Genomic DNA, 20502 nt, shown 5'->3' with positions numbered 1-20502 from the left:
AAACTAACAATATTCATATGTTAACTTCTTTACTCTGTCACTGCTTCACAGAAAAATTTCCCTTCAACAAAAAAAATAATAAATGAACTAGGTAAAAGAAAGTGTAGAGCAATCTGTATTTATGCTGATGTAGTTGCTGTTTCAGGCTGCAGGAATAAACTCGGATGATTGTCTGGGGCAAGGTAGACTAAATGTTTCTAAACATTCAGATATCTGAAAATGCAATATGTCAAGCTCCAGCAGACTCTATACTTGGCATCTATAGATCATTTTATGTCAGCATTTCTTTAATTTCTTTTACACAGGAGTAAGTGTACTGTATTGGACTCCCTTCTAGTTCAACATATTATGAAAAGTAGTTATATTAAAGAACTTTGTTTTACTCAATGGTAAAATACTAACAAAGAGTACCATCTCATAATTCCTGTGCCAGGAATCATTTAATCGAGCAATACAATCAAAGATTCCAGTGGAGAAAAGGAAGCAACTCTTCCTATGTTTATTTATTTTATTTATTAAATGTACAGTATGTGCTACCTATCTCTCTAATAGGGTGACTATTTTCTATTCTTATGAATAATTTAATGTATGAAATGATGAAGCAATAACCAATAGCCTATGAATCAGTTAAAGTCATTGGAGGTTGGGCAGCATACAAATTTGATTAAGAAATGAACAGAGAAACAAACTTCTGACTTTAAAGGGGGGATCTGAGAAAATCCCCACTGGTTATTAATCATGAAAAATATATGTACCCTAAATATTACTTGTTGATATGTTTCTTAATAATATTTACTGGAAATATAAATGGGAAGCATCTTACAGAACTCATATTCTGCTTGAAGTTATCGCAGGGATCTGCTTATCACTGTGGAAACAGAACTGAATAATCTTGCTCTTGATCCAGCGGGAAAGCTTTTCTCATGTTTTTATAGCTTAGGTATTTTATGTAATCTTAGTTTGTATGTGAATGCATAAAAGAAATAAAAACAAAGATAAGCCACAGAAATTAAGATAGAACATAAGGAAAAGCAAAGCAAACTAAATTGAATTTATGCCACTAGCATTCATTATACCTCTCCATATCTATCTTTGCAAAACAACTTTATTTCTACCATGTGCATATATTGTTTCATATATTCCTTTATCTGCTAGGAAAACATCCCAGCTCACCTAGAATAAAGCAAGAATGCATGGGATAAAATTGGAATCAGGTTGTGAGGGTAGCATATTAGCCAAAATGTGCCACAATCAAGTGTTGTGCCCTTACTATCACCAGGGAATGCTATATATGCATAGATGTAACTAAGGTTGGTAACCAAACCTACATATTCTCTTTTTTCTAACTTTTTGTAAAAAGTATTATGTGAAAAAGGCAAAAAGTCATTAAACTTCCCTCCTAGTACCAACCCATTATTTTAAATTTGATCAAACAGATTCTGTCAACCATCTTTAAATTCCTCAAATATCATTCTAATATCTGCCTTCCCTTGCTCTCTTCATCTCTTCTCAAATTTCTTGTCTTGTATTTGTCAGACTCCTTTCGCATTTCCAACATGGCAACTGTAGCAAATTCTTCTTGTAAATAAAGTACAAAGATAATAATCCAGAGCACTCATCTGATTTGTTCTTTGTATCATTTTTTCAATGTTTAAGTTGTGACATTTGCTCAACTTGTGATATTTCCCAGGCTGACAACGACTGGCTCAAGGCTAACCATGGAAAACAGTGTGTATTCCATTTAAGAAGGAACTTACCTTTTTCTTTGGTGTTTAATTTCTAGAAGTGCCATATATGGAGGCGAATGTTTGGGGAGGATAGAATCTAGGCTTCTTAATGAACAAACACCTTAAATGTAGTGTTATATTTTAGGACTAAAATCAGTGTTTCAAAGGGAGGAGGATTCAAACTCAACATTCAGGAATATTTGAAATACAGGCCAAAATATTTAAGACTGACTCAAGGTACAGTTCAAAATAAATGATTGCTATTTTATTCTATAATTTAAAAAGGCACTGCAAAATTAGAGAGGAAAATCTACTAGTCTGTTTGGTCATTAATTATATCTTTGTGAGTATTAAGTACTTGGAGCATACGCCAAATACCTGCCTTTTCTCATTTGTATCTAAGCATGGCATAAACATGCCTTGGCAGCATCATTTTTCTATTGAGTCCCCATGGTGCTGCCTTCATTTCTCAGCCAATATGTGAGAAAAGCTTAAGTCATCGTTAGCTGTCCTAGTATTTTGATAGTATTTCCCCATATTGTGATACCATCCAAGGGCAGGCTCAAGGTATGTACATTTTTTAGAATTTGTCTCCCATTGCAGGGAGACCATACAGGGAAGTGGGAACAATAAATATCATGCTGGTTCACAGATGGATGGATAGAACTTTGGGAGCACACAGTGGCAGTTGGCTAAATTAATTGCTTCTTGATGCCTGGAGATACCAGCTGCCTGAGTACTGAGATGGCTGACCTCTGCTGTCATATTAACACCCTGATTGCTGTGGGGGATTTGTAGATCCAGGGCTAGTTGGAAACTGTCTACTTTGGCTGCAATTTAATTTAATTGTTGCAATATAAAAATCAACATTTCTGCAGGCAGAAGGAAAGCCTCCTAGAAAGGTTTAGTGATATAGTTGTCATGGGGGATAATACTAGGAGTTTACTCTGGGAAGTTATTCTCTGGATGGATGAATTGAGACTTGAGGAGCTGGCTTCCAGTATGGATGGATCTTGCATTACTATACTCTTTGGAGGTGAAAGGAGTCCTGGGGCTGTGAATCCATTATTCACATTTTGAGTTGCCTCTATGGTGTGTAGATAATAATCAATCCTCATCTGTCTTTCTGCCTTGTTAGATTGATGAGTTCCTGTAATGTTGCTAAGGATGGCCTGAGCTCTTTTCTGGCACTTGAGTGGGATTTGGGAGGCACTGGGTTTAGCTAGAAGTGGTAAAACCTGTTGCAAGCAAGGAAGTTATTTCAGAAGTTACTAGTGTTTTGCCATCTTGGCTAAAACTTTAGTTCAATTCAATTCAGTGTGGAATAGGTATTTTCATATATGGGGCTCCCGGGGTATTTTTTTGAAAGAATAAGGAAGAGCACTGTTTAAAACTTTCCCCCCAAAATCATTTATAGTGTATAGCCTTTTGTCTCAAAACACAGCATTGCTGAGAATTATAGCAGTATATGTCAGCCTAACCATAAAATCAATATTAATATTTCATTCCGTTCAATGACAGCTGGCAAAGATAGAAATTTCGTGGCAAAAATGGCCAAGTGACCCAGGGTAAACTTTTCCCCCTCTGTGTTCTCCTGTCTATTTCATTTAAAACACTGTACCATACTCTTTTTTTTCCAAAGGTTGCTTCCTGAAAAGCTTTTGGTGATTATAATAGACTCTTTCAAACTGAACACAGTATAATTTCAGAATGACTGAGATACATAGGAATCTTGAGAAGTGTGAAATTAACTTTTCATGACAATGTATTTAATTGTATGATGTTTCCAAATGCTTCATGAGTTCAGCAGGGCTAAAAGTGTTTTTCAACTGATTTTCATTTGTATTCAGTTTCTGATGTATCTTGTGCTGCAATGCCCAACAATAATCACCCAGCATTGATGGATTCCAGTTTCCCCGATACAGTTTTTTCATTGCGGCAACGTCATGGTGAAAACTTTCACCCTATTTATCACTGACTGCACCTACATGTTGCAGTTCATGGTCTTGTATGCTGTAAAAAGTTTGTCAGCCAACTGAATATACTTTGTTGTGCTGTAGTTCCCAAGAAAACTCTCAACTACAGCCTTGAATGCTTTCCAGGCAATTTTCTCTGGCTTCACTAATAGATTTTCAAATTGCTTGCCAATGATGACATATCTGATTTGTGAACCAACAAAAATGCCTTCCTTACTCTTGGAATTAGTTAGTCTTTGAAACATATGTCTCAAATAATGAAAACTTTCCCCTTCCTTGTTCATTGTTTTTATAAAATTTTTCATCAGCTAAAATTTTATGTTACATATCTTTGTCAATCAACATGTAGTGAACATGCCCTGATTTCCTGTGCTAAAATAACATTCTTTTGGAGGGGCCAATTCTTTCTAATATAATGTGACTATCTTGTACAATGTCCCATTTGTGTGTGTAACCCCAATGCTTGGTATAGCCCAGCTACATTCCAAGGAGCAGAACCATTACTTTTAAATCTCTACAGATATTCCAGTTATAATTGGTGTATTTGGCATGCTCTAACACCATGTTTTCATGTGTTTCTGTCATGAGTACAGAATAACTAACTGAGGTACTGAAGTATATATATTGCCATATAAGAGACTTGTATAAAAATGGTACATCATCGGTTAAATTACAGATTCTTTTCATGATTAGCACCAAAAATCTATAAGATATACCCAGAAGTGTTCAGGAAGCAAAATCTTTATTGCCCAAGAAAAACCTTCAGCAGTTTTGTCTCACTCCTTCATTTTCACTATGGATTGATTCATAGCACAAATTGCATTAACTGCATGCATGTTCATTAAATGGCTTTCATTGTCAACTCATTTCTTGTATTTTGTGCTATTATGTCTCTTTGCACCCACATTTTTTTACAAATAAAGGTAAGGAAGTGGTGGTCCTCCAAAGGTTTCATTGTGAAATTATGCCTTTGCCATCCTGGATAGGGTTAATGGAGTTTAACATTTCTTAATGAGGCTTCTGCAGTGACAATTTCTAACTTGTAACAACATGGTCTTTTCAGATGCAGAATGTGGAATATCCTTGACAGAGCCGTGCCACACAATAAGTTATGCAATTTGCAAATTGAAGCAACAATTCTACAGAGCCCACATATTTCTCCCACAGGTTGTCATCATCTGAAATGTCTTTTAAACACAGTTATTATAATACTGGCTGCCGAGTGTCAAAGAAAATAAAGTAAGTTTGCCAATGAGAGCAGATCAGAGGTGGTATTCAGCAGGTTCTGACCAGTTCTGAAGGACCAGTAGTGGAAATTTTGAGTAGTTCAGAGAACCAGCAAACACCACCTCTGAGTGGCCCCGCCCCTATCTATTCTCTGCCTCCCGAGTCCCAGCTGATCAGCTGGGTCTTCTTTTGTTGCCCTGCACAGGAGAATGAAGCTGGAAAGCAGGTTAGAGGGGTGGGGAGGGAATGGGACTTTGCAGTAACCTTCCCACAGGAGTGGGGCAGGAATGGAGATTTTACAGTATCCTTCCCCTGCCACACACACCAAGCCACACCATGCCCACCAAACCATGCCCACAGAACTGGTAGTAAAAATGTTTGAATCCTACCACTGGAGCAGATTTAGACTGTTTATGGACTTTAGACTGTGGATCATGGGTTTACAGTTCCTCACTTTCTTTTCTGCATGGGGAAGAATACAATTAGGAAGAAGTAGCTGGAAAACATGCTAGAAGTGTATTCCAAATATGTTTGAAGCATGGAAAAATCCAAACAATTAGCTTTTTGAGAGAGACCAGGAACCCCATTTTGGGGCTGCTACTGATAGGTTACTGTCAGCCTCCCAAGTAGGCCAGACAGAAATGCTACTTTATTGTAAAACTATATTAACAGAATCTTGCAAATCTGAAAGTACAAATTTCTGCCTTCTCTTTTTATCACCTACTAAGTTAAGGCAGATCCTTTCTAAGTTTCTTTCTCTGTCCTATTGTTCAGTCTTGGGCTCTTCCTCCTTTTATCTGATCATTCGTAGGGCAGCTGGTTCCCTTCCTCATTTTTCCCAAGATCATTCTCAGATTCCTTTGCAGATACTGTCAGATTTATAAAACCTCCGTGATCATGTTCTCTGCAAATGAAGTTCATTTTCATCCTATAAGACTCTCATTTACATGTCTCATTGATTCGTTATTGAGAACTACAAAGCCTAGTTATAATTCAGTCATAACTAAGTGTCTTATGTGCTCTTGAAGGAAAAGGGGCTTGTCAATTTCTAGACAATTCATCCTATGGAAATGTTAGATTGAAAATACTAAATCTTGACCCAGTGTCGAAAAAAAACCAAATTAATAACATTGGGGCAGCAATACTAGAAAGTGTTATACCGTGATACGTATATTTCTTTGTAACTAATATATTGCTTCTTATTGGAAAACTTAAACAGGCTGATTAAGTTTTTCCCTTTTTTCTCTCATATAGCATCACCAGTCCAATAACTGGAATAAAAGCATGAGAAGAAGATATTCAGTTGGTAAGGTTTCTGCTGGCACAGTAAAGAGAAGCAAGGTTCATGGTTGAATTCCTATTACCGTGTTTCTCATATAATAAGGCCGGGTCTTTTTTTTTTTTTTTGAGCCCCGAAAAAATGGCTAGGCTGTCTTTTTAGGGGTGACTTAATTTCCACCCCTTTGCATCTTCGGGCGGGCGGGCGGCGATGGCTTGGATGCTGACCTCGGCATTGGTGGGGCACTTCGTATTGGGGTCAACGCAGGCAGCACCATATCCGGGTGTGCAACAAAAGTACTTCCTAACGGCAAGCCCTCCCCACCATTCCCCCCCATTTCGCATGTTTTAATATAGGCCTTAATTTGGGGGGAGGGGCTTAATTTCATTTCATGCCTATAAAAACATGCTGGGACTTCCTATTGGGGGAGGCCATATTGTTGGAGAAACAGGGTAGTAATGTAACTCTTGAATGCACTATTGTCTTACTAAGGAAAAAAATAACAACAATAATAATGTAATCTGACTAGAGATCAAAGAGTCATTGACAGACTTGAAAGCTTATGGCTTTCCCACTTTTCGAGTATCACTGATTTAAGAGCATAATCTCTCCGTTTCAGTCCACTTGCTCTACAATAATGACAACAAAAGACCCCCTAATTAAGAATCTTAAGGGCTACAAGTCAGCTTTTGAATAAGTTCAAGTACAAATTGCACTCATGGGACAATACTCCAATGCTGCAATCATTCAGCAGGCTTCTTCAAATTAATGCCATCTGCATAGGCAGTGTATTACTATGTGTTCACATCTGCCTGCTCTCAAGGTACATTACCACCATTTAGTTCAGGCAGCACAAGCTATATCTGACTTACACTGTCCCACCATAAATATGGATGAAGAACATTATTCTTTCATTGTCCCTTTGCTAACATAGACTGTAATTTGGGCTTTTCAGATGGGACAAATGTTTTAAGTCATAGCCTTGCATGACATTGTGTGAATGGGTAGCTTGCCTCACTTTTCATCACTTTTACTTTAAAATCAACACTGTAGTTGCAGACAGACTATCATTTTGAATATGGAACTGAAATAGGGTTAAGAAAAGAATAGGATGTTTCTGCTCACATTTCCTCTATGCCCCATTTTCAAAATGGCAACCGGGAGCCCTCAGGTACCAACAAATCACAAGAAAATTGTCTTTTTGGAGCTTAATGTTAAAGAAGGAGCTCAAAGCAGTGGCTGTATGGAAATCAACTTCTTTGTCACTTCACAAAAACTTGTTTGAAGGTAAGTATAATCTTTTAAGTATTAGCCCCTCTTAAACACCTGCCTCTCTCCTGATGTTTTGGAAAGGTTCTGCTGAACAACCCTAACAATTATGAGAATTTGGGGCTAGGATGAATGTACTGTTCACTCTACCAGCCCCTGAACGAAGACTTAAGAAATTATGTGAAATGAACAGAGCTGTTAATATATCTAGTTGCCAATAGAAATTTGTCCTTCACAAAGGTACTTGTTATTAAGAGCCATGCTTAAAGATAAAAGCCAGGATTCCCTTATTGCTTCTCATAGCCAACCTTTTCAAGTACTTATTGAAGCTATAAACAGCAACGTCAAATATGAGCAGGTCAGCCTTCGCAGTCAAAGAAGCTACTTTTGATCTCTAATGCCTACTGCTACAGGCTGTTTCAGTTTCCCTTTTCATTTACATTACAAGGAAAATCATCCCCTCATTAGCAGTTCTTATTCACCAAGCTATAAATCTTACTGAGCCTTTCTGCCACTTTTAATTCCCTATTCTGGACTTAATCCTCTTCAGTTTTTAACATTGTGACATGCTTCTCCCTTCCTTCACATCCTTCTCACATGTCTTTTTCTCCACTGCTAGTATCACAATCTTTGTGGCTTGTGATCACTAGCTGTCCCTTTCACATGGCCCTCAATTATTGCTATGATGTCATAAGTATCTTCATAAGTAATGCTATTAGCAGACCCATACATGTGACTTCTACCACACCACCAACATATGTACATTTTATACCAACACACTGATGAGAGATTACAATTGATTACAAAAGGTAACTATATCCAAAGTGCAGTTTCTTTTATTACATTTGTTTTTGAGATTGTGTGAAACTATGGTGATATGAGACATTTCACCTTGATATATCAAACTAAAGACTTTAAAAAGCCGTAAGATATAGTGATGATGCTCAAGAACAAGCTAGTAATGTAATCAAGTTATTATGCAATCCTGCGCCTCTGTACACTGGACCAGCTATACTTTTCTCTTCAGGGACAACACCATGTACACCAGATTGCAACAGTCAATCCATGGGGGTACCAGGATATGTGACTGTTTGAAAGGCCCCCTGATTTAGGAAAGGCAACTAGACACTTATCCTGGATCAAGAAAGGCCAACTAGAAAAAAGTAAGGTAGAAAATGAATCATTTACTGGACCACCTCAATTGATAGCATGAATATTTTTTTAAAAAAACGTTCTCTTTTTCTTTTCTTTTCATAAAAAATGATGAAATTTCACAACACTTCAGGAATTTTACCTAATAACCTCATGATACTTTAAACTATCATGTGACTTTAAACATCAAACTATCATGATCTGGTTATTTTGACACAATTCAGGCCTTTGAGAAATAAAGACTTTGGAGGCATGCTGCAAACTAGACAATCTAGAACAGGGGTGCTACACTTGATTTTATTGATGGATGCATCAGGGTTGTGTTTGACCTCAGAGGGCCAAGGGGTGGGCATGGCCATGGTGGGCATGGTTGGGGGTGGGCATGGACATGGCAGGCGTGGCACAGGACTCGTGTTGGGGGTACCTGTGGTGGCCAAATGCTAATAGAACACTTCCAAGACTCTCTCTCACTATCATTATAATCTTCCTTCCTTCCTTCCTTCCTTCCTTCCTTCCTTCCTTCCTTCCTTCCTTCCTTCCTTCCTTCCTTCCTTCCTTCCTTTTCTTCTTTTTCATTCCCTCTTCATTCTCCTTTCTTCTTCCTTTCCCTCTTTCATTATTTTTACTTCCTCTCTTCCCATCTTTTTTTCTTTTTCTTTGTCTTTTCTCTTTCCCTTTCTCCTTTCCTGTCCCTTCTTGCATGCTCAAATGCCAAAGGGAAAACATTTCTCCATTTGTTTTGTTTTTAGTTTGTTTTGATAGTCCTCTGCCAGCAAAAATCACAAGGCCCCTTACACCCTATTTTCGGCCACAACAGCCTCCTGCAGCCCCCTACCAGCAAAAATGGACCTCCTTTGCTATTTCGAGGCTGACCCTATGGGCCAGATCTAAGCACCCCATGAGCCAGATCTGGCTTCTGGGCCTTGAGTTTAACCCCAAAATAAGCACACACCTTTGAGTTCTGTGAAATGCTGCCAAAAACAGAAGTATCAAATGAACTAGAAAAGAAATCAACTGAAGAACAAAACAAAACAAAAGTCAACAAAGTATAAAGAGCTTCAAGAATGACTCTGAACCGATTGAACTACTTTGCTTCCTGCAAAGGTATCATCATCTTGGCCTGACCTTTATACCTTATAGGAGGGGCAATCATCTCCCAGCCTTTCTCCTGAATCATCCCTTTTGTTTCAGCTGCTCTCGCCTTCTAGCAGCTCTGCGCGCACACACACACACACACACTGGGAACAGGCTCACCTGGGTCCTCTGTTGTGCTGCTGCCAGACTTTGAAGGCTCTGAAGACAGCACCCCACTCCAAGATTGTCCCGGCCCCATCTCTGCATCAGATGCAGGACCCTCATCTGAGTCCTCTCCAGACTCCCTGATGGGTCCCCGTTCTTCCCCACTGTCCGATTCTGCTGCTGTCTGCACTGGCTGCTGGTGAACCACAATACCTATACTCTAAAGTATCTGAAGGCAGAACAAGAAACAATGGATAGAAACTACTCAAGAAGAGAACCAATCTAGAACTAATGGGAAATTTCCTGAGAACAATTAATCAGTGAAACAACTTTCCTCCAGAAGTTGTGAGTGGTCCAGCACTGGAGATGTTTAAGAAGAGATTAGACAACCATTTGCCTGAAATAGTACAGAGTTTCCTGCTTCAGCAGGAAGTTAAACTAGAAGATCTCCAAGGTCCCTTCCATCTCTGTTATTCTCTTTCTCCTAACCATCCGTGGTACTGAAAACAAAGCCATCTTGTCACATGGCTGCAAGACAAAATGCTTTCTCTTTATATGCCCTGCAATTGTCATTATACTTCCATGTCCATAGGCATTAAGAGAAATTTCTATTGTTGACCTTGTTTGGTCATGGATGCTAAGCAAGATGGAGTCTCATTAGCACTCTACTGGAAGGGAATTCTAAAGCTAGACTGGGACGTTGAAAGAAAATCTAAGAAGAAGCCAAAGTTAGATCACTTTCATGCTCACACCCATCCAATTACACAGCTATGTCCATGTGACCAGAGGAGTATGTTTCATGTAAATATATTACATGTATCTAGATGAACCTGGCTTTTAGTAGTACAACTGCACAGTGGCAGATAGGAAAGCACTCCAGAGGGTTAACATCATTGCCCAGAGGATCATTGGTTGCCCTATCCCCTGTTTGGAAGAGCTTTATAGTTCCTGCTGCCTTAAGAAAGTTCAAAACATTCTCAAAAATCCATCTCATCCTGGCAACCCCTTTTTTTTTTTTTGAATTATTACCATCTGGCAGATAGTACAGAATAATAAAAACAAGGACAAATAGGCTGAAGAACAGCTTCTATCCCAGGGCAGTAGCTCTTTTGAATTCTGCTGTGTAGTGCAGTGTTGGTGTGGTGTTGGGGGTTTTCAGTTCAATGTGTGGAGGAGGGTGAAGGATGTCTGTTTGTGTTTATTTTCATGGTCATAATCATGGTGTGCACTGAAGATGGTGTTTGATTTTCTTGTACGAGGTGCAATGACAATAAAGTAAACTAAACTACTCTCACTGAGAGAAATTGTTATTTAGGAAACTAATTTCAGCTCTCTTCTGACTCTCAAAGACTAAAGTGGTCTGATATCTATCAGTTAAAAATAAAAAGAATTGGCATCTGTGACCCTAAAATAACAACAATAAAGGAATAAACAGTTATGCTGGAAGAATTCAGGTTTTAATTTGAACAAGTTGAACATATTGATATTACTGGAAGTGGCACTATGGAGCTGTGTAGTCTTGGGAGAGGACCTTAAAAATGATAAAAGGAATGTGATCTTGTTTTTCATAGTCACATGTTTCTTATTTTGTAGTAGCAAAAGCATTGTGTGTGTTTGTCTCTTGTGCACCATTGCCTATTATTTTGAAGACTAATGAGCATCCTAATTAGCATAGTTATTTTCTTAACTTTTAATTATTTCAGTTTCTCTTTTTCTTTCACTTAGGCCTCATAGCATGATACCTGCCTCAGAAGTGAATATATTCATTCAATTTTCTTTACTTTAATTACTATTGCCTTTGGCAAGGTAGCAATAAAAAAAGTCAAAAAATTTTCACTTTTCTCCTATTTTTCAATATGGACTACAAACAAAGAATCCATAGGCCGTAGGCCACTTGAATAACATGTTATTGCTAAAGTCAGTAAATGCGGTAATATTCAGCTGAAAATTGAATAACAGTATATTCTTTTCTTGTGAAAGTGATGCATATGTTTGTCTGCAATTTTTCAAGGACATTTGTTATTCTTGTCAGTTTTAGCTATCTTATGGGTCTTTTAATGTTCTTTTCAAAATTTCTGCTGATGTTTATGTAATTTTTCCAACTGTACACTGAACTTTTCTAGAACAGCAGATGGCAACAAATAGAATGTACAGATGTTAGCCAGCCCATATTGCAGTCCACTTTAGGGGATTTCAACATTTTGATGGGGGAAAAATATCTGTCATGGATTTATTTCCTATCCCCATTCTATACTCACAGCTAAGAGAGGTTGTTAGTGCTTATCGTATTAACCCACTTCAGCATCTGTTAGATCTTGGATTCAACTTTTATACCCTGAATAATAATTGCTAGCTTTCAGTGTTTTTTTTCAAGTGTTTATTAGAGGTCAGGCTCTTTAAAAATCTCAATCTGAAAGCTTGGTAACTCTGAGATACAGTGATTTATACTGCCACACATTATTCCCACCTACAGCGTATGCCATCTACAGGCCTTGCGTTTGAGATTAGGAAAATAATGTTCTTCTCAACTGCATTTGCCACTTTCCTCAGTTAGGGTGGTTTCAATGCCTGAGCAGAAACCTTTATGAATGAAGCAGACAGGGCAATCAAGACAGAGAGTCGCCATCTTGACTTTTAAACTTTTTGAAAGAATTGTACCAACATTGATCTATATGTATCAGTTTTACCGGATGGATGTAATTGAATAGATAATTTTCTCTATTGGACATATTTGAATGCAACTTTTTATAATATATATGCTTCTGTACACATTTGGGGGGAAAATAAGCCAGGAAAGTGTGAAACCATAGAATAATTACATAACAATAGACATGGTGTAAACTATGTTGGTTTCAAATAAAATGAGAGTCCTAACTATTGTTTTCAGTATTATTCTGAAATATTGTCCTACAGCTTTGGGTGCTAGATACTGGAAGCTCTCAAGCTGTGGTGAATGTATACTGTATTATTATAGATATTTAAAGAAAGAAAAACATAAAGAGACAGTCACAAATTTGCCCTGCAGCAATATATAAAATGGGGATGGGGTAAGGATTAGGGTTAGAGAAAAACATTTGAAAAGTGAGTTGGCGGGATTATGAAAGAGAAACAGGAATAAGAAAGAGAATCCATACATATAAAAAAGATACTGAACATTGTCATTCCCAATACACAATATACACTTAAACATCTCTAGTAATGGTAATAAAATCTGATCATAGAAATTGATGAGGAAATTTAAGAATGAGGCCTAGTTCATATAGATGTCCTTCCCGGAGTTCTAACCTTGAACTTATTTAGCAAATGGAGCTAGCTGTTTCTGTCCTGTAAACTTGAAGGAACTGCAGCTGAATAAGTATAAAAAATTTCAAAAGGATAACAAGAAGAATTCCTCATCAAGCCAGCCTGATAAGGGCAGAGATTTTCAGTGGGAATGGATTAACCAGAGCTGAAAGAAGATAAAATGGAATGCATTTAACCCTGTAGTCTTTAATAGAGCTCTGTTTGTTGGACCAGCAGATTGTTACATATTGTCTTATCCATTTTAATACAAAATGTGAAGTCCGTTCCCCCGCCCCCTGTTTCAACCTCTGCCTGATTTTCCTGGAGCAAAATAAGCAAATGATCTAAGTTGCACAGCAGTTACAGTGAAAGTGTATATAACTACTCAGAATTGAATTAAATTGTGCTTTTTTCCCAAGGAATCTGTACGGGACCATAGCAGTTTTGAACACATTTTCAAATTGCTGAACTCAGTAAAGGTAAAAACACATAACATTAAGTCATTAAGCATGGTTGTCTCATTCGAATCAGTGATCCTGCCTTGCTTATATATATATATATATATATATATATATATATATATATATATATATATATATATATATATATATATATATATATATATATATATATATATATGTATATATATATATATACACATACACACACACACGCCATATCTCTTTCATTCTTTGCGTGCTCTCAGATACAACCATATGAAAACAATGCAAGCAAACCATAGATGCTTATCCTCATTTTTAATTTTGGAAATCACCATTTTTCTCTCCCTCTATTGTCAAATGTTTCATCAACTCTGTAATGCTTTAGAAAAGGTAAAAAATCCAAGTGACAGAAGCTGTCCTTCCCAAAGGCATCTGATTAAAGTACCTTTCCATTCAGAAAGAGGAGGAAAGAAAAAAGAAAAAGAAAAAGAATGATGAAAAGAAAAATAATTGGTCAGGATTCATGGAGTGTTAAGCCGTTTATCAGAATAAAGAAATACACTAAGCTAATGAGAAAATCACATGAGCTGACATTGATGTGCCATTCCTATCTCCATATATCTATACCGTTATATTGTTCAGTGGCTATTCCTTTTGTAACTTCTGAATCTTTCTAGTCAACTATAATTAAAAAGGATTAAAAAAAATTAAAATAGCAAAAGAGTTTTCGTAGCTCATATGAATTAACTGAATGAATGAATTAAGGGGCGTGCACTATTGTGTCTCCCGTCCCTGTCCTATTGTCCCCATTTATTCGTACCTATTTCCTGTATTCTTACTCATGTTTATACTTATACATATTATCTTGTAAGCGATTGACAAATCAAACAAACAAATAAAAATAAATAAACTGGAGCAAGGGGCATTCAAAAGACATTGTCTTCTTTCTTAGTCACTTGTCCACTGTTTCAAAATACAGATAGTCCTCAACTTTCAACAGTTCATTTAGTGACTGTTCAAAGTAACAATGGCACTGAGAAAGATGACTTATGACCATTTTTCACAGTTATGGCCTTCGAAGCATCCCCGTGGTCACATGAACAAAATTCAGATGCTTGGCAACTGGTTCAGACCTATGGTTGTTGCAGTGTCCCAAGGTCATATGATCCTGTTCTACAACCTTCTGACAAGCAAAGTCAATAGGGAAGTAAGATTCACTTAACAAGCATGCTACTAACTTATCAACTGCCATGATTCACTGTGAAGTGAATCTTCTTTATGACCTTCAAGGAAGGTCGTAAAAGGGGGAAAGACTCACTTAACAAATGTCTTGCTTAACCACATAAATTTTGAGCTCAACTGTGGTCGTAAATCAAGGACTACCTGTACAGATTGAGATTATGTATTTACAAAGCCATAACCAGATAAACTATAGCATGGCTAAATATGGACTGTGAATCAGGTATCTATCCGTGATTTATAGGAATATCAGCTCATGAGTTGCCATGGTGAATAGGTGGCAATACAAATGTAATAAATAAATAAATAATAACTTTTTAAAAAATCTGACTTTAAAATAAGCAATTGGAAACTGCAAATTTGCTTACATAAATAGCGGGTTTTCAGATTCAGATTGACCTGTGATCAAATTGTCTTTATTAGTTTCTATATGATGGTGATTTTTATGGAGATAATTTCTCACACCTGCTTTTTACATTTCCAATAAATAGAGCATGAACAGGTATCAAAACAATAAAATACCATAAAATTTGATGAAATGTAATAAAACAGCAGTAAAATTCTAATTTAAAAAAAATATGGCAGGCAAAATACCACCGAAATCCCTAAAACTGTTAAAAATGTCAACATATTTCAGATGCATAGCTAGTCAAAAGTGTCATAATTAAAAACATTCACTTGCCATTGGACAGTCATAAGAGCTGGTTCTAGCCAAGTATCTTTGAGCCACTGAGAAGATGCTTTTTGGGTTACCTCTTCCCTTTGTCATCTTCAAATTTTAGAACATAAAATAGAGGTTCAGCAGCCTCATTTTTTTAAGGTGCTCTCTCCAAGAAGTACAGCATGAAACTGTGTTCTCAGATGTGATAATTAGACAATAGGCATAGCTATTTTGGAAATATAAAATACAGATCATAAACCAGATACTGGGAAAAAAAAGAGAGAGAAAATGATCAGGTCTAACCTTTTTATAAATGACATATCATAACCATCATTAAAAAAAGTCTCCATGGTTCTTACATAGCACAATCTTGTCAGGAAAGCATTAAAATGTGGCTCACGACCGATATGGGTCCAGAAGAGTTGCCAGAGATTGCAATATGTACACAGTGTTCTATATACGCTTAGCAAAACTTGATGCAAAACTATGCTGAATGAAGGAATAACATAATGGCTTCAGAGCTCTTTATAAACCCCAAATGTTCTTTTCATTTATTTATTTTTTTCCTTTTAAACAACAACACAGGAATAATCATGCTGCAGAGAATGAGGCTTCCATGCAAAGCTCTGGCCATTTGACCTGATGCTTCAACTTGCAGAGGCAATTACAAAGGAGAGAAAGGAAGAAGGGCAATGGCTGTGATTCTCTCAGTGGAGCTGTAAAAGAAGAAATTTACAACCTGTTATTTTTTTGCAAGCCACAGTGTTTTAAGAAAATAAGATTTTTTTTTCCCCTTTCCTTTTCCTGATACCAGTGGAATGAAAGGGGCTGTCTTGAAATGAAACCTTGTGTTGCAGGAATAATGCAAAAGTAAGCCAGCACATCTTTCTCCTTCATTAAAAAGGATGATGTTAAACTGTACTAGTTTTTATTATGCTTATTTTCAATGAGACAGTTGAAATGTTCTATGACTTTGATGTACAGATTAAAATGTTATTGAAACTAAATGGTACACCTCTCACCTAATCCTAGGAGGAGCAGAGAAATTGTATTATTTTAGGAATAAAAATTAAATATACCTCTGAGTATTTACATTCTACAGAGTGAAAAGCATTGAGTAGATGACGAAACATAAACAATTGTTCTCAGTTTGTTTTTAGAACCTTAATTAGTAGTTGGCTTTTACTTTCCTCTGCATATTTACATTTCTTTCAAGAAATAAGCAAACTTGCATTTTATGATGAGAGAGTGATTAAAAAAATGGTTTCATTTATTTTTAGTGTTATTTTACTCTGTATCTTCTTGAGAAGGACTTTTTTTCTTTAACAAGAGAAGCAATTGTTTTAATTCAAGTGAGTCTTATAAAATATTTGCTTTGAAGCACAGGGGTTTCAAGTAGGATCTCTAGTGGTTCTGCCTGTACCTTGTGCTAAGTTAAATTGGCTTCTAGGAAGATGTCGATCCATTATTTCCCATGAAAAGCTTTCATTCCTGAGTGAGGAAAATATAACAGTGAAGAGACTAGGGTTGCAAACATACTATAAATGATACAATGGAACCAGGATTACATTTATTCGGAAAGGTGTATTGCTTGTATCTCAGAAAACTATTCCCCAATCTCCTTTTTTGTATTCAAATCTACTACTTTTTCAGATAACTATTCCATGCCATACCAATTCAACTGCAACCCCTTTCTTCATTAGGTTTGGGTGAGTTTAAGGTGAGGGTGGGGAGGCTTACTTTTATATTTTTCCCCAGAATTAAATTCACTTAAGACAGTTTTCAACCCCATTTACTGCAATTAAGGGAGTGCTTGTGAACTACATTTCTCTTGAACTCTGATCATTTTAAAAGAAAAGATGGCTACCGCGGTATGAAAAAAATGCATTGCTCCCTGGAAGCTCTTTCTAATGATGAAAATGCCTCAGTCTTGCCATATTGTCTTGACGCTTTCCAGGCCACAATCTGTTGTACTCACAAGATTTAATCTGACACTTGTGAATCTTTGGCAGCATGTATATATATATATATATATAAATGTAAATCTGAGATAGGCAAGCAAAGCAGCCACCGATCATCCACTGGTTTCAGTGGTGGATGCAAGAACAGATATTGGCCATAATGATTTGATTTGGGGTAAATCAGCTTAGAAATTAATTTCAGTTAACTTTAGCTGATTGTAGTGACCTAAATCAGAGTTCTCCATCTTTTCCGGCTTTGCAGACTGGTGGGAGGGGAGAGAGGGAGTGGTTCCATTCAAGTGGCTGGTAAGCACAGGTACAGCTCCATTTGCCCTGTGGTGGGCACACATGTCCGTCATTCTCACAAATGGACTGCAAGTGCACACACTCGTCCACTGTTCATGCAAACAGCCACGGCCCAGAAGTTAGGGACCCCTGACCTAAACCACAAAACAACTTATATGGACTGATCTTAGAAATATGAGGGCAGCTGCATGAGAAACTCAGGACAGGCAGCCTTGGCACAATAATGGGAATAAATATTAATGCAGCATTTCAAAGTTCTTCTCTTAGGGAACCTTCAAAAATGTTTTCCTCCGCTTTTGTGTAGGTTTATATATACCCACCCATCCACCCACACATATTATAGTTCATTACCTTGCTGCAAAGTTTCCTGTTTATTTAATGTCTGGGATCGTTGCCCTTTTTCTTTGAAAATGTTTGGATTCCCCTGAGAAATGTGAGTCAGGACCCTATTCAGCTTCAGCTGAGATTTAAGCTTTGACTGAATAAACATGGGAAATAATTCACTTTCTCCTTCTGTTATTATTTACTTTGTCCCTGGAACCCAGGTAATTTATTGGAAAGGTATACAAAAATTTGTTTGTAACACCTGTCAGCTACCTCATGATTTAACAGTCATTTCACACTCCACCACAATGCATTTTAAAGAGATGATGTGCTAAGAATAAAAATATACATTTTATATCAATATTCCACACTTGGTTTGGCCAGAAAAATATTAATGCTATAGTATCAATCATACAAAAAAAGTCTTATCTTGCAAACTTCTTATATCTTAAAGAAATTGTTATTAAATGAAATATTGTCAGTGCTATTAATATTGCATAACAACTGTAAACTTGAATGCATTTAGTGCTCTAATCTCTAATAAAACAAGTGGCAACTCCTAGTAAATTTTCTTAAGAAGATAAAGGGAACTGTGCTGGGTCAGACCAAAACCTATATCTTCAATCCCCATGGTAGCCAATCAATAATCTATGAGAATCCCATAAAGAATAATGAGTGTGATAGCACCATTCAGATCAAAATCCCCCACAAATAATATTGAGAGCCAGAGCATTAATATATATCCTTTGTGACCAGCGGCTATGCTTTATCGCCCTTTGAGAAGCTCAATCTGTTTCAGCAAGGAACCCTTTCTACATCCTGCAGTATTGAATTCCATAATTTAATAATTGGGTGTGTTAAGAAGTGCTTGTTCAGTCTCAAACAGCCTTCAGACTAAACCTTCTCATTCTAAATAGGACCCTTGAGAGTGACTGAATTCATCTATCCATCTGGACCCAGAATGACGGCAATTTATTATATAATTGATCCTATGGACCTTCTCCCTCATGTTATGCCTCCCTAAGAAGTAATGCCTAAATTTGATAGTAATCATCTCCCAATCCTACTTAATTTAAATGTCCGCACTCAAGAAACACAGAGTGAGATTGCTACCAACTTTTACTGATACTGGCCAGAAGAACATATTTCTGAGTTAAATGGTTTCCAGAGTTAAACCAAAGGATAACAGATTTTGGCCTCAGATCAATTACAGACTCTGCAGTCTGCCCTGACATCAGCTAAATCTCCCAATGTAGTCCTAGTGAATTATAGCATCAAAACCCAGGAGCTCTACCAGGATTTATTAACCTTTTTCACATGTGGTATTAAAATATCAATTTTATATGTAATGACAATCACAATTAGTATTTTCAATGGTTATTAATTCTAATTGCTATTGTGACTGGTGAAGATATTAGAGAGAAGGTTCTTGGATCTTTAACAAAATGTTTGGAATGGGATGAAGAAGATATGGGTGCAGAAGTGGACAAGTGAACAGAATTAGTATAAGGTATGCAAAGTGAAGAAGTATACCAAAAGATACCTGTGTACTCTGTCAGGAAGAAGACAAGAGACCTTCCATATAAATCTTTCCATTCTCCACTATCCTGTCAGAGCTGAAGAAGTTCCTTTTATTAGAAGCAAAACATCTTCAAAAGAAAAGAAAAAAAAAACCTCCACTAAAGTCCAGTTGCCTCCAGAAAAAGCACCTTTGGGACAACCATGACCTGAATGACTGAGAACCTCTACAAATTTTTTAGACAAGAGACTGTTTTAGCAAACAATTACCAAATTAACTGGGAAAGAATTAAAAGAATTAATTCAACATAAAAATGGTGATTCCAAAGAATATAGTTATTTGTCTGAAAGACATAGATCTTTCTCAACAGAAGGGTTTTTTTTCTTAAAAACCTTGTTACATCTGTTACCAAAGTGGAGATATTGCCAAATATTATTTTAGAAAATATCCAGTGACTTTAGCACGTAAAAGAAAGTTAGAATTTACATTTGGCAGCAAATTGAGAATTTATTACTCCCCAAAAAATGAATAATGGAAGATTTAAAAAACCCTGAAATAATTCTTTGATAATAGATATTTAAAGAAACAAAATTTATCAAAGATATGGGATAAATAAAAGCAGCAGATTCTAATAAAATTATTTAATGAATATAGTTATGAACATAGTTCTTTGACATGAAGGCTACAACTTCTTGTAAATTCTTGTTTAATAAAGCAATAATCTTAGTTAAATTCAAGTGACTTTATATTAAGCAGCTGTGTTGTACAAGGTCTTTATTTCTCTATAAAAAATTGGAATGGGAAGGTCAATTTCATTTTTTCACCCATATATAAAGCTGTGTTCATGAAAGTGTATGTGTGTGTGTGTGTGTGTATTTTGCATCTCTTGTTATATGCA

At 36.6% G+C, this 20502-nt stretch overlaps 1 long non-coding RNA gene across 2 annotated transcripts in view; it reads left to right on the top strand.

The window, feature by feature from the left end:
* Positions 1–16415, top strand: part of LOC148126359 (uncharacterized) — a 36000-nt gene extending 19585 nt beyond the window's left edge. For both annotated transcript variants that reach the window (XR_015743162.1, XR_015743163.1), the window contains exons 2-5: positions 4767–4942; positions 6185–6236; positions 13571–13630; positions 16080–16415. This is a non-coding gene — a long non-coding RNA (uncharacterized LOC148126359). The remainder of the gene's footprint in view (positions 1–4766; positions 4943–6184; positions 6237–13570; positions 13631–16079) is intronic.
* The last annotated feature ends 4087 nt before the right edge of the window (positions 16416–20502 follow it).

The sequence above is a fragment of the Pseudonaja textilis genome, chromosome 3 (genome assembly GCF_049901715.1).
Source record: "Pseudonaja textilis isolate UNSWEBS1 chromosome 3, rPseTex1.2, whole genome shotgun sequence".
Lineage (NCBI taxonomy): Eukaryota > Metazoa > Chordata > Lepidosauria > Squamata > Elapidae > Pseudonaja > Pseudonaja textilis.
The sequence above is the reverse complement of the archived record's forward strand: the minus strand, read 5'-3'. Positions and strand labels throughout refer to the sequence as shown.